The sequence below is a fragment of the Daphnia pulicaria genome, chromosome 2 (assembly GCF_021234035.1).
Source record: "Daphnia pulicaria isolate SC F1-1A chromosome 2, SC_F0-13Bv2, whole genome shotgun sequence".
NCBI lineage: Eukaryota > Metazoa > Arthropoda > Branchiopoda > Diplostraca > Daphniidae > Daphnia > Daphnia pulicaria.
In genome coordinates, this window is record NC_060914.1 from 7,777,668 (window position 1) to 7,789,730 (window position 12,063).

Consider the following 12,063-nt stretch of genomic DNA (forward strand, 5'->3'; position numbering starts at 1 on the left):
GGAAGGATAAGAAAGATTATGCCCTATCGTTTTGCAAGTACTTGTTTGATCACTGGGTATTTACACTTTTCACGAGATATTCGTAAGAATGTGGAATGTGGTTTCATTCTGTTTGCAGACCTGACAATGGTCTTTTTTTTTCAAAATGAAAGTGTTTATACTATGGAGTTGCGGAGGATTGAACACCGGGCTTTTCGCATGCAAAGCGAACACTCTACTACTGAGTTTCAACCCCTTAATATTAATTCGTTTGCTTTGAGTGACTTTTAACGATTGCAACACTATGTAAGTAAAAAGAATAAAACTTGAAAGGAAGGTTTTGTCAAGAGTGGGGTTCGAACCCACGCCTTTCTCGAAGACCAGAATGCCAAATAACGGATTTAACAAGATTACCTATTAATCTATTATTTGATTTTGTATCTTAAGTCTGGCGCCTTAACCACTCGGCCATCTTGACATTGTTATCGCAATGACTACTTATATTGCAATGTGGCGTAAACTAGGTGTATTGAAAAGAGCACGCAATTGTAACTATGACAGGGCAAAATATCAATAATTAATGGCAATTATATGCTTTTCTGTTCAATTTTCGAGGATCATGGCAGGTTTAATCGACAGTGCCACAACCGAATGGCCGTCAGAAAAAACCGCTGGGACGACAAAAGCCGGTTTCTACCAGTAGAAGAAAGGAAGGATAAGAAAGATTATGCCCTATCGTTTTGCAAGTACTTGTTTGATCACTGGGTATTTACACTTTTCACGAGATATTCGTAAGAATGTGGAATGTGGTTTCATTCTGTTGGCAGACCTGACAATGGTCTTTTTTTTTCAAAATGAAAGTGTTTATACTATGGAGCTGCGGAGGATTGAACTCCGCGCTTTTCGCATGCAAAGCGAACACTCTACCACTGAGTTACAACCCCTTAATATTCATTCGTTTGCTTTGAGTGACTTTTAACGATTGCGACACGTATGTAAGTAAAAAGAATAAAACTTGAAAGGAAGGTTTTGTCAAGAGTGGGGTTCGAACCCACGCCTTTCTCGAAGACCAGAATGCCAAATAACGGATTTAACAAGAATACCTATTAATCTATTATTTGATTTTGTATCCTAAGTCTGGCGCCTTAACCACTCGGCCATCTTGACATTGTTATCGCAATGACTACTTATATTGCAATGTGGCGTAAACTAGGTGTATTGAAAAGAGCACGCAATTGTAACTATGACAGGGCAAAATATCAATAATTAATGGCAATTATATGCTTTTCTGTTCAATTTTCGAGGTTCATGGCAGGTTTAATCGACAGTGCCACAACCAAATGGCCGTCAGAAAATACCGCTGGGACGACAAAAGCCGGTTTCTACCAGTAGAAGAAAGGAAGGATAAGAAAGATTATGCCCTATCCTTTTGCAAGTACTTGTTTGATCACTGGGTATTTACACTTTTCACGAGATATTCGTAAGAATGTGGAATGTAGTTTCATTCTGTTGGCAGACCTGACAATGGTCTTTTTTTTCAAAATGAAAGTGATTATAGTATGGAGTTGCGGAGGATTGAACTCCGGGCTTTTCGCATGCAAAGCAAACACTCTACCACTGAGTTACAACCCCTTGAAAATCGAGACTACCAGTATGTTCTTGATACTTGCTTTTTAACACTCGATTATTTTCAAAACCTTGGAGCTGCGGAGGATTGAACTCCGGTCTTCTCACATGCGAAGCGAGCACTCTACCGCTGAGTTACAACCCCTTAACAATTATTCGTTTGCTTTGAGTGACTTTTCACGATTGCGACACGTATGTGTTTTCAATGGAGAAAAAGATTTTAAGTAAAAAGAATAAAACTTGAAAGGAAGGTTTTGTCAAGAGTGGGGTTCGAACCCACGCCTTCTTTGAAGACCAGAATGCCAAGTAACGGATTTTACAAGATTACCTATTAATCTATTATTTGAATTAGAATCTTAAGTCTGGCGCCTTAACCATTCGGCAATCTTGACATTGTTAACGCAATGACTACTTATATTGCAATGTGGCGTAAACTAGGTGTATTGAGAAGAGCACACAATTGTTACAATGACAGGGAAAAATATCAATAATTAATGGCAATTATATGCTTTTCTGTTCAATTTTAGAGGATCATTGCAGGTTTAATCGACAGTGCCACAACTGAATGGCCGTCAGAAAATACCGCTGGCACGACAAAAGCCGATTTCTACCAGTAGAAGAAAAAGAACGATAAGAAAGATTATGCCCTATCGTTTTGCAAGGTACTTGTTTGATCACTGGGTATTTACACTTTTCACGAGATATTCGTAGGAATGTGGAATGTAGTTTCATTCTGTTGGCAGACCTGACAATGGTCCTTTTATCAAAATGATCAAAATGAAAGTGATTATAGTATGGAGTTGCGGATGATTGAACTCCAAGCTTTTCGCATGCAAAGCGATCACTCTACCACTGAGTTACAACCCCTTGAAAATCGAGACTACCAGTATGTTCCTGATACTTGCTTTTTAACACTCGATTATTTGCAAAAGCTTGTAGTTGCGGAGGATTGAACTCCGGTCTTCTCACATGCGAATCCAGCACTCTACCTCTGAGTTACAGCCCCTTAACATTTGTTCGTTTGCTTTGAGTGACTTTTCACGATTGCGACACGTATGTGTTTTCAATGGAGAAGAAGATTTCAAGTGAAAAAGAATAAAACTTGAAAGGAAGGTTTTGTAAAGAGTGGGGTACGAACCCACGCCTTCTTCGAAGACCAGAATGCCAAGTAACGGATTCTAGAAGATTACCTATTAATCTATTATTTGAATTATTAGAATCTTAAGTCTAGCGCCTTAACCACTCGGCAATCTTGACATTGTCAACGCAATAACTACTTATATTGCAATGTGGCGTAAACTAGGTGTATTGAGAAGATTTAATTTTAATTTGATTTTAATTTTTATTTTATTTTATTTTAATTTGATTTATTTGTAACGCGCACTATCCAAGTAAAGTTCTAATGACGCGAATTTAACGTCATATCCTTGAAAGCAATCAAGGATCCTGTCTAATAACATTTTTTAATGTTATGCCGCAGCCTCAAGGCGCAGGCCAACAGTTTCAGGACGGGTTCAGCAGGGGATCGAAACCAGAGCATCATTGCCTTTTTTCCAAAGCATTGACGCTCTAGCCACTACACCCGTCATTACCAGTAGAAGAGCACACAATTGTAACAATGACAGGGCAAAATATCAATAATTAATGGCAATTGTATGCTTTTCTGTTCAATTTTCGAAGATCATTGCAGGTTTCATCGAAAGTGCCACAACCGAATGGCCGTCAAAAAAAAACCGCTGGGACGACAAAAGCCGGTTTCTACCAGTAGAAGAAAAAGAACGATAAGAAAGATTATGCCCTATCGTTTTGCAAGTACTTGTTTGATCACTCGGTATTTACACTTTTCACGAGATATTCGTAAGAATGTTTAATTTGGTTTCATTCTGTTGGCAGACCTAACAATGGTCTTTTTTTTCAAAATGAAAGTGATTATAGTATGGAGTTGCAGAGGATTGAACTCCGGGCTTTTCGCATGTAAAGCAAACACTCTACCACTGAGTTACAACCCCTTGAAAATCGAGACTACCAGTATGTTCTTGATACTTGCTTTTTAACACTCGATTATTTGCAAAACCTTGAAGTTGCTGAGGATTGAACTCCGGTCTTCTCACATGCAAAGCGAGCACTCTACCTCTGAGTTACAACCCCTTAACTTATGCTCGTTTGCTTTGAGTGACTGTTAACGATTGTGACACGTTTGTGTTTTCAATGGAGAAGAAGATTTAAAGTGAAAAAGAATAAAACTTGAAAGGAAGGTTTTGTAAAGAGTGGGGTACGAACCCACGCCTTCTTCGAAGACCAGAATGCCAAGTAACGGATTTTACAAGATTACCTATTAATCTATTATTTGAATTAGAATCTTAAGTCTGGCGCCTTAACCATTCGGCAATCTTGACATTGTTAACGCAATGACTACTTATATTGCAATGTGGCGTAAACTATGTGTATTGAGAAGAGCACACAATTGTAACAATGACAGGGAAAAATATCAATAATTAATGGCAATTGTATGCTTTTCTGTTCAATTTTCGAGGATCATGGCAGGTTTAATCGACAGTGCCACAACCGAATGGCCGTCAGAAAATACCACTGGGACGACAAAAGCCGGTTTCTACCAGTAGAAGAAAGGAAGGATAAGAAAGATTATGCCCTATCCTTTTGCAAGTACTTGTTTGATCACTGGGTATTTACACTTTTCACGAGATATTCGTAAGAATGTGGAATGTAGTTTCATTCTGTTGGCAGACCTGACAATGGTCTTTTTTTTCAAAATGAAAGTGATTATAGTATGGAGTTGCGGAGGATTGAACTCCGGGCTTTTCGCATGCAAAGCAAACAGTCAAACACTCTACCACTGAGTTACAACCCCTTGAAAATCGAGACTACCAGTATGTTCTCAATACTTGCTTTTTAACACTCGATTATTTGCAAAACCTTGGAGCTGCGGAGGATTGAACTCCGGTCTTCTCACATGCGAAGCGAGCACTCTACCTCTGAGTTACAACCCCTTAACAATTGTTCGTTTGCTTTGAGTGACTTTTCACGATTGCGATACGTATGTGTTTTCAATGGAGAAGAAGATTTTAAGTAAAAAGAATAAAACTTGAAAGGAAGGTTTTGTCAAGAGTGGGGTTCGAACCCACGCCTTTCTCGAAGACCAGAATGCCAAATAACGGATTTAACAAGATTACCTATTAATCTATTATTTGATTTTGTATCTTAAGTCTGGCGCCTTAACCCAGCTAGCAGAGTATATTTCCCAAATATTGCTAAAATATTATATTCCTACAATTGAGATGTTGGTAAAATAATTTTTTAAAATATTTTTCCAATATATTTTTGCACCCAAATTTGTTGGCTCACAATATTTTTTCAACTTGTTTTACTTATTTTACTTTTATTGGTGAAATAACAGTTTTACTACTTTTAAAATTTTGACGGAAATCTGGTAGTTGTATTTATGGTTATTTAGTCTAGCGTGGAATATTTATTCATCTTCAACTTGTTATTAGACAAGTTCTTGATTTTGGCCTTGATTGGGTTTGAACCATCACACCTTGAGTCACCAATCCAATGCTATAACCACTACACCAAGATCGGTATTACAATTAATTTTCGACTTGATGCAAAAAAAGTTTTTAACTTCTAGAAGCCACGTAAACAAGGGTTAAGAGGGGATTCCCTATAGGGGTTTGTCCCGACAGGCAATAGACAGATGCAGAGGATCTCGCCAAGGATGTCCCTACGGCCAAAAAATGGATAAGTCTAGTCTCGTAATGGTAAAATATTGTTTTCCGAGAAGATTATTCGGTCGATAACCCACATATTGGTATAATATTAGATTATTACTTTGCTGCGTCAAGGTGGCTGTTAAATTGTTTTGTTGTTTTCCCAATGAATGGCTATTATGAAAGATGAATAAATCAATATTACTTTTTGTTATTTTCCCAATAACGGACCATTAAAAAAATAATAAATCCTTTTTTTATGAAAAAGCTATAGTCTTTTACATTTAACATGCGTTCAAAATCCTAAATGTTTTATATCGTATTCAATTCGTTAGTTCTGCATACAATTGCCTAACTGAACAATCCAATTGTCTTAAAATCCATATCTTGCACAAGTCTCGAACAACTAACTTACGTACTTCGAATTTAAAACTCTACCTTCACGCTAACGTGATATAATTTATCTTAAACGTTAAGGAGATGAAATGTTAAAACTGCTATTATTATATATCCATATAGGTAATTCTATGGAGGTTGGTTCAAACCCACTTTCAGCAAACAAATGACTTATGAAACAAATAGTCTCAATAATCATAAATTCCTACACTGATGTAAATTAAATCGATTTTGCTCACGCTGGGCTATAACCATGACAATGTGTAAGTATGCACTATCCATCCGGTCACATCGGGACTTTATTATCATCACCGTTTCTGGTGTAGTGGTTATAGTGTTGAATTGGTGACACAAAGGACGATGGTTCAAACCCACTCTCGGCTTAAAAGGCAGCAGCTATCCAATCAATTAGGATTTTGAACATGTGGTAAATGTAAAAGACTATAGCTTAATCATAGAAAACGATGTAATCATTATTTAATGATCCGTTATTGGGAAAATAAAAAAAAAAATATATTAATTTATTCATCTTTGATAATAGTCATTTATTGGTAAAATAACAAAAAAATTTAACAGCCACCTTGTCGCAACAAAGTAATAATATAATATTATACCAATATGTGGGTTACCGATTGAAGAATATTGTCGGAAAAAAATATTTTACCAATAAAGACATGCTAGCTGGGAACCACTCGGCCATCTTGACATTGTTATCGCAATGACTACTTATATTGCAATGTGGCGTAAACTAGGTGTATTGAAAAGAGCACGCAATTGTAACTATGACAGGGAAAAATATCAATAATTAATGGCAATTGTATGCTTTTCTGTTCAATTTTAGAGGATCATTGCAGGTTTAATCGACAGTGCCACAACCGAATGGCCGTCAGAAAATACCGCTGGGACGACAAAAGCCGGTTTCTACCAGTAGAAGAAAGGAAGGATAAGAAAGATTATGCCCTATCGTTTTGCAAGTACTTGTTTGATCACTGGGTATTTACACTTTTCACGAGATATTCGTAAGAATGTGGAATGTGGTTTCATTCTGTTGGCAGACCTGACAATGGTCTTTTTTTTCAAAATGAAAGTGTTTATACTATGGAGCTGCGGAGGATTGAACTCCGGGCTTTTCGCATGCAAAGCGAACACTCTACCACTGAGTTACAACCCCTTAATATTAATTCGTTTGCTTTGAGTGACTTTTAACGATTGCGACACGTATGTAAGTAAAAAGAATAAAACTTGAAAGGAAGGTTTTGTCAAGAGTGGGGTTCGAACCCACGCCTTTCTCGAAGACCAGAATGCCAAATAACGGATTTAACAAGATTACCTATTAATCTATTATTTGATTTTGTATCTTAAGTCTGGCGCCTTAACCACTCGGCCATCTTGACATTGTTATCGCAATGACTACTTATATTGCAATGTGGCGTAAACTAGGTGTATTGAAAAGAGCACGCAATTGTAACTATGACAGGGCAAAATATCAATAATTAATGGCAATTATATGCTTTTCTGTTCAATTTTCGAGGATCATGGCAGGTTTAATCGACAGTGCCACAACCGAATGGCCGTCAGAAAAAACCGCTGGGACGACAAAAGCCGGTTTCTACCAGTAGAAGAAAGGAAGGATAAGAAAGATTATGCCCTATCGTTTTGCAAGTACTTGTTTGATCACTGGGTATTTACACTTTTCACGAGATATTCGTAAGAATGTTTAATTTGGTTTCATTCTGTTGGCAGACCTAACAATGGTCTTTTTTTTCAAAATGAAAGTGATTATAGTATGGAGTTGCGGAGGATTGAACTCCGGGCTTTTCGCATGTAAAGCAAACACTCTACCACTGAGTTACAACCCCTTGAAAATCGAGACTACCAGTATGTTCTTGATACTTGCTTTTTAACACTCGATTATTTGCAAAACCTTGAAGTTGCGGAGGATTGAACTCCGGTCTTCTCACATGCAAAGCGAGCACTCTACCTCTGAGTTACAACCCCTTAACTTATGCTCGTTTGCTTTGAGTGACTGTTAACGATTGTGACACGTTTGTGTTTTCAATGGAGAAGAAGATTTAAAGTGAAAAAGAATAAAACTTGAAAGGAAGGTTTTGTCAAGAGTGAGGTACGAACCCACGCCTTCTTCGAAGACCAGAATGCCAAGTAACGGATTTCACAAGATTACCTATTAATCTATTATTTGAATTAGTATCTTAAGTCTGGCGCCTTAACCACTCGGCCATCTTGACATTGTTAACGCAATGACTACTTATCGCTTAGGTATATTTATATACGAAGGTCCTTAACAATATAGGGTGTGGGGTATAGGGGGTAGGGTAGTAGTAGCTAGTAGTGAAATTCAGAGGGTTTAATGTCCATTTAGTTATCCTTTATACGTTTCTTCCCTGAATGACCAATTGTCACCAAATTTTGTACATAATTCTGTCAAAATTTGATACATGTCGTAACGGGGTTTCATTTGTTTTCATTACTGTTTTAAAAATTTAATTTGCGTACTTGTTACCTAGCTGGTTGCCGAATCCTAGGCAGTGAATTCGCTTTTGTTTGCTTAACCTTCCAACTGTCAGTGCAGTGAGTGCTCAGCAGTGTTAACAAAAAGAAAAAAAGTTTGAATCTTCCCTAGCAAGACAAGTTTTGATGATATGATATTGATATTTTGATGATATTTGATTTGATTTTTATTGTTCTTGTTCGATTTCGTCTTTATTGTTCTTATTATTGCCTCTTTTTGTTAACTGTTTTTAATAAATGATGATCTTGATTTTAATAAATTTTTTGATCAGGTAAAATTTCTATTCCCCTTTTTTTTAACAGTTAGTCATCAACCAAGAAGTTGAGAAACATTTTAAAAATGTTTGATTATACTCATTTTGAAGCTCTGGGTCATCTCTCTCTTCTTCCCTTGTCCTCTCCACAGTCATCAAGATCTTTCGGCGGTCGTGAAGAGTTACCACCGATCTTCCACTTCCATTTACCTCCGAAAGTTTTTTAAGTATAATTTTTCAAAACTTACAAATTTAAATATCCTAAATGGCTTGTTCGAGTTTCGAACTCCGAACCATACCAGTGGCAACCAGGGTTGCTAACCATTAGTCCAACATTGACATAAGATTTAAGGGAAAGCGTGGTCAGGTTGGTGTGTACACCAAACAATGTAACGAAAGACGAAGTAAAGCTATGGTAATATCACTAGCGACGCTACCATCGGTATCGATTTTGGAACCGGTCATAAAACACTTAGGTTATATGCCTGAATTAAGATTTTTTCAGCGGTGGTTTAATCTAACTGCTATAATAGCACATCCAATTCTTTATAGTTAATATGTAACTAATAATTTTTCCAATTCCATGTTACTATAGTAATAAATGTTGCTAAAACTTAATCTAAACGTGAAGTGCGACGTGGGGTGGCGGGGCGAAGCCTCCGCCACTCCTAAGTCGCACCACTCATAATATTAACAGATTATTAGTCAATTAGTTATAAAGAATCAATTATGAAAGAGAATAAAGGGAAACAGAATTTTCCAAACGTTATAGTATGTATTAATCTACCATAACCTTTATTTTCTGTCTCTTTAACGTTTAAAAAAATTACCGAAGGATATTACCGAAGGAATCTTGTATTTTTTAAAAATTGGATTTCTTTTCTCTGATATTTCACGAAACGAAATGTCGATAATTGATGCCTATTTAGTCATCGTGTGGCTTTCAGGTCAAGTCAGCTATATCCTTATTATATATTTGGGGGACATAAACATGTTTTGGTGATTTTGGCGAAATAAATTTTTTGCCATCTTTATAAAATTCACGTTTCCATAGTGTAGTGGTTATCACGTCGGCTTTACACGCTGAAGGTCCTCAGTTCGTTCCTGGGTGGAAACAATTTGACAACTTTAATCCGAGTATGGAATTTCATTTCCTTTTGTACTTTCTCGATAATAGCCAATATCTGGACTTGTGTACTGCTATGTAAAATGTGTAATGGAAGAAGAGCGGTAGGAATCTTACACGCTAACTAGCTAGTCTGTACACTTAAAAGGGTGCCACTACCAAGTTGTTTTTGTTTGTCTATCCGTCTGGTGTCATCCCAACGAAAAGCAGTCAAAACTGGCGCTTTTTTAACGCAACAATAACCGCTGAAGTTTTGACTTGATTACTGCAAAATGGTAATGTTACATCACTAGAGATAATTTTACAACTATGCAGTCTATCATCCTAGCACTCATTACATACAAAGTAAAAAGATAAAATATAGGAATATCACTTATGTGTATCTTAGCAGTAAATCCTCATAACCACCGATGTAGTTATCACCATAGTGCGAGCGATAATCCAAGTGCATTTTACCATGACATATTAGATAGTATTGGATTACAACGTTGATTTGTATGAGCCTGGCTAGCTCAGTCGGAACAGCATGAGACTCTTAAGTATTAATTGCAATTGTACACACGACCGGGGTTTTACATTTTTCGCTGAGATAATCGTACCTGGCAGGTTCTTTCTATATTGTGCGCAAATCTGCTACTGATACAGTGATAATTCTATGGTGTGATTATTGTTTTGTCACTATATATTTGATGTAAATCTTTAAATAAATGATACAAAAGTTTCCATATAAACAGGTAAGCATGCAGAAAACCGCAAGTTATTTCATTTTAAAACATCTCAATAATGAACATCCGTTTTATAAGGGGGCACCCAGGGTTGAACTGGGGACATTTCGATCTGCAGTCGAATGCTCTACCACTGAGCTATACCCCCATAAATGTTTGTATGAGTTTACCTTCGACATTCTGGATTATAAGGTATTAATTTTGTGAAAAAAGCAGTCAAAACTGGCGCTTTTTTAACGCAAGAATAACCGCTGAAGTTTTGACTTGATTACTGCAAAATGGTAATGTTACATCACTAGAGATAATTTTACAACTATGCAGTCTATCATCCTAGCACTCATTACATACAAAGTAAAAAGATAAAATATAGGAATATCACTTATGTGTATCTTAGCAGTAAATCCTCATAACCACCGATGTAGTTATCACCATAGTGCGAGCGATAATCCAAGTGCATTTTACCATGACATATTAGATAGTATTGGATTACAACGTCGATTTGTATGAGCCTGGCTAGCTCAGTCGGAACAGCATGAGACTCTTAAGTATTAATTGCAATTGTACACACGACCGGGGTTTTACATTTTTCGCTGAGATAATCGTACCTGGCAGGTTCTTTCTATATTGTGCGCAAATCTGCTACTGATACAGTGATAATTCTATGGTGTGATTATTGTTTTGTCACTATATATTTGATGTAAATCTTTAAATAAATGATACAAAAGTTTCCATATAAACAGGTAAGCATGCAGAAAACCGCAAGTTATTTCATTTTAAAACATCTCAATGATGAACATCCGTTTTATAAGGGGGCACCCAGGGTTGAACTGGGGACATTTCGATCTGCAGTCGAATGCTCTACCACTGAGCTATACCCCCATAAATGTTTGTATGAGTTTACCTTCGACATTCTGGATTATAAGGTATTAATTTTGCGAAAAAAAACCTTATCTTTTAATTTTTGTTTCACACAGGATGCGCAAACAAAGAATCATTTGGTTAATAATTGAGTTTCTATTGAACAGGAGGCCACGTCAGATATTTCAGTTATTTGAGTGAAGAAACTGTGTGTTATTAAATAATACTTCTTGAACAGCTTTAACGCAGATCAGTTTCCATAAGCTGATGAGAATTTCTTTCAAACTTTCAAAAGTCAGGCTGATACGTAGAAATATTTTTAGTGAGCTGATTTTCAAATTCAATAAACACAACAATGAAACAATTTAACTGAATAAACCCAATAATAGTTCATTCCCTGTATTAGATTCAACTTAATAGGGGGCTTCCGGGGTTGAACCGGGGACATTTCGATCTGCAGTCGAATGCTCTTCCACTGAGCTATACCCCCGATATTTTTACATTTTACCGCGTATTTGTATTATTCCTCCATTTTAATTAAGAGTTTCTGACTCTGAAATATCGATTGATATTTTTTAAAAATTAGATTTCTTTTCTCTGATATTTCACGAAACGAAATGTCGATAATTGATGCCTATTTAGTCATCGTGTGGCTTTCAGGTCAAGTCAGCTATATCCTTATTATATATTTGCGGGACATAAACATGTTATGGTGATTTTGGCGAAATAAATTTTTTGCCATCTTTATGAAATTGACGTTTCCATAGTGTAGTGGTTATCACGTCGGCTTTACACGCTGAAGGTCCTCAGTTCGATCCTGGGTGGAAACAATTTTACAACTT

The 12,063-nt window shown here is 36.6% G+C and overlaps 17 non-coding genes across 17 annotated transcripts; 2 read left to right on the plus strand and 15 right to left on the minus strand.

The window, feature by feature from the left end:
• Nucleotides 1-320: 320 nt before the first annotated feature.
• Trnal-uaa lies at nucleotides 321-457 on the minus strand. The gene is made up of 2 exons: nucleotides 421-457; nucleotides 321-365 (listed from the first exon to the last, which is right to left on the minus strand). It is a non-coding gene; the product is annotated as a tRNA-Leu (tRNA).
• A 394-nt stretch (nucleotides 458-851) lies between these two features.
• Trnaa-ugc lies at nucleotides 852-923 on the minus strand. Its single transcript has one exon. It is a non-coding gene; the product is annotated as a tRNA-Ala (tRNA).
• An 86-nt stretch (nucleotides 924-1,009) lies between these two features.
• Nucleotides 1,010-1,146, minus strand: Trnal-uag. Its single transcript has 2 exons — nucleotides 1,110-1,146; nucleotides 1,010-1,054 (listed from the first exon to the last, which is right to left on the minus strand). It is a non-coding gene; the product is annotated as a tRNA-Leu (tRNA).
• A 393-nt stretch (nucleotides 1,147-1,539) lies between these two features.
• Nucleotides 1,540-1,611, minus strand: Trnaa-ugc. Its single transcript has one exon. It is a non-coding gene; the product is annotated as a tRNA-Ala (tRNA).
• Nucleotides 1,612-1,678: 67 nt separating this feature from the next.
• Trnaa-cgc lies at nucleotides 1,679-1,750 on the minus strand. The gene has a single exon. It is a non-coding gene; the product is annotated as a tRNA-Ala (tRNA).
• A 110-nt stretch (nucleotides 1,751-1,860) lies between these two features.
• Trnal-uaa lies at nucleotides 1,861-1,997 on the minus strand. The gene is made up of 2 exons: nucleotides 1,961-1,997; nucleotides 1,861-1,905 (listed from the first exon to the last, which is right to left on the minus strand). It is a non-coding gene; the product is annotated as a tRNA-Leu (tRNA).
• A 1,545-nt stretch (nucleotides 1,998-3,542) lies between these two features.
• Trnav-uac lies at nucleotides 3,543-3,614 on the minus strand. Its single transcript has one exon. It is a non-coding gene; the product is annotated as a tRNA-Val (tRNA).
• A 927-nt stretch (nucleotides 3,615-4,541) lies between these two features.
• Nucleotides 4,542-4,613, minus strand: Trnaa-cgc. The gene has a single exon. It is a non-coding gene; the product is annotated as a tRNA-Ala (tRNA).
• Nucleotides 4,614-6,828: 2,215 nt separating this feature from the next.
• Trnaa-ugc lies at nucleotides 6,829-6,900 on the minus strand. Its single transcript has one exon. It is a non-coding gene; the product is annotated as a tRNA-Ala (tRNA).
• Nucleotides 6,901-6,986: 86 nt separating this feature from the next.
• Trnal-uaa lies at nucleotides 6,987-7,123 on the minus strand. Its single transcript has 2 exons — nucleotides 7,087-7,123; nucleotides 6,987-7,031 (listed from the first exon to the last, which is right to left on the minus strand). It is a non-coding gene; the product is annotated as a tRNA-Leu (tRNA).
• Nucleotides 7,124-7,516: 393 nt separating this feature from the next.
• Nucleotides 7,517-7,588, minus strand: Trnav-uac. The gene has a single exon. It is a non-coding gene; the product is annotated as a tRNA-Val (tRNA).
• A 67-nt stretch (nucleotides 7,589-7,655) lies between these two features.
• Trnaa-ugc lies at nucleotides 7,656-7,727 on the minus strand. The gene has a single exon. It is a non-coding gene; the product is annotated as a tRNA-Ala (tRNA).
• A 1,829-nt stretch (nucleotides 7,728-9,556) lies between these two features.
• On the plus strand, nucleotides 9,557-9,629 carry Trnav-uac. The gene has a single exon. It is a non-coding gene; the product is annotated as a tRNA-Val (tRNA).
• Nucleotides 9,630-10,439: 810 nt separating this feature from the next.
• On the minus strand, nucleotides 10,440-10,511 carry Trnac-gca. The gene has a single exon. It is a non-coding gene; the product is annotated as a tRNA-Cys (tRNA).
• A 659-nt stretch (nucleotides 10,512-11,170) lies between these two features.
• On the minus strand, nucleotides 11,171-11,242 carry Trnac-gca. The gene has a single exon. It is a non-coding gene; the product is annotated as a tRNA-Cys (tRNA).
• A 397-nt stretch (nucleotides 11,243-11,639) lies between these two features.
• On the minus strand, nucleotides 11,640-11,711 carry Trnac-gca. Its single transcript has one exon. It is a non-coding gene; the product is annotated as a tRNA-Cys (tRNA).
• A 267-nt stretch (nucleotides 11,712-11,978) lies between these two features.
• On the plus strand, nucleotides 11,979-12,051 carry Trnav-uac. The gene has a single exon. It is a non-coding gene; the product is annotated as a tRNA-Val (tRNA).
• Nucleotides 12,052-12,063: the final 12 nt, after the last annotated feature.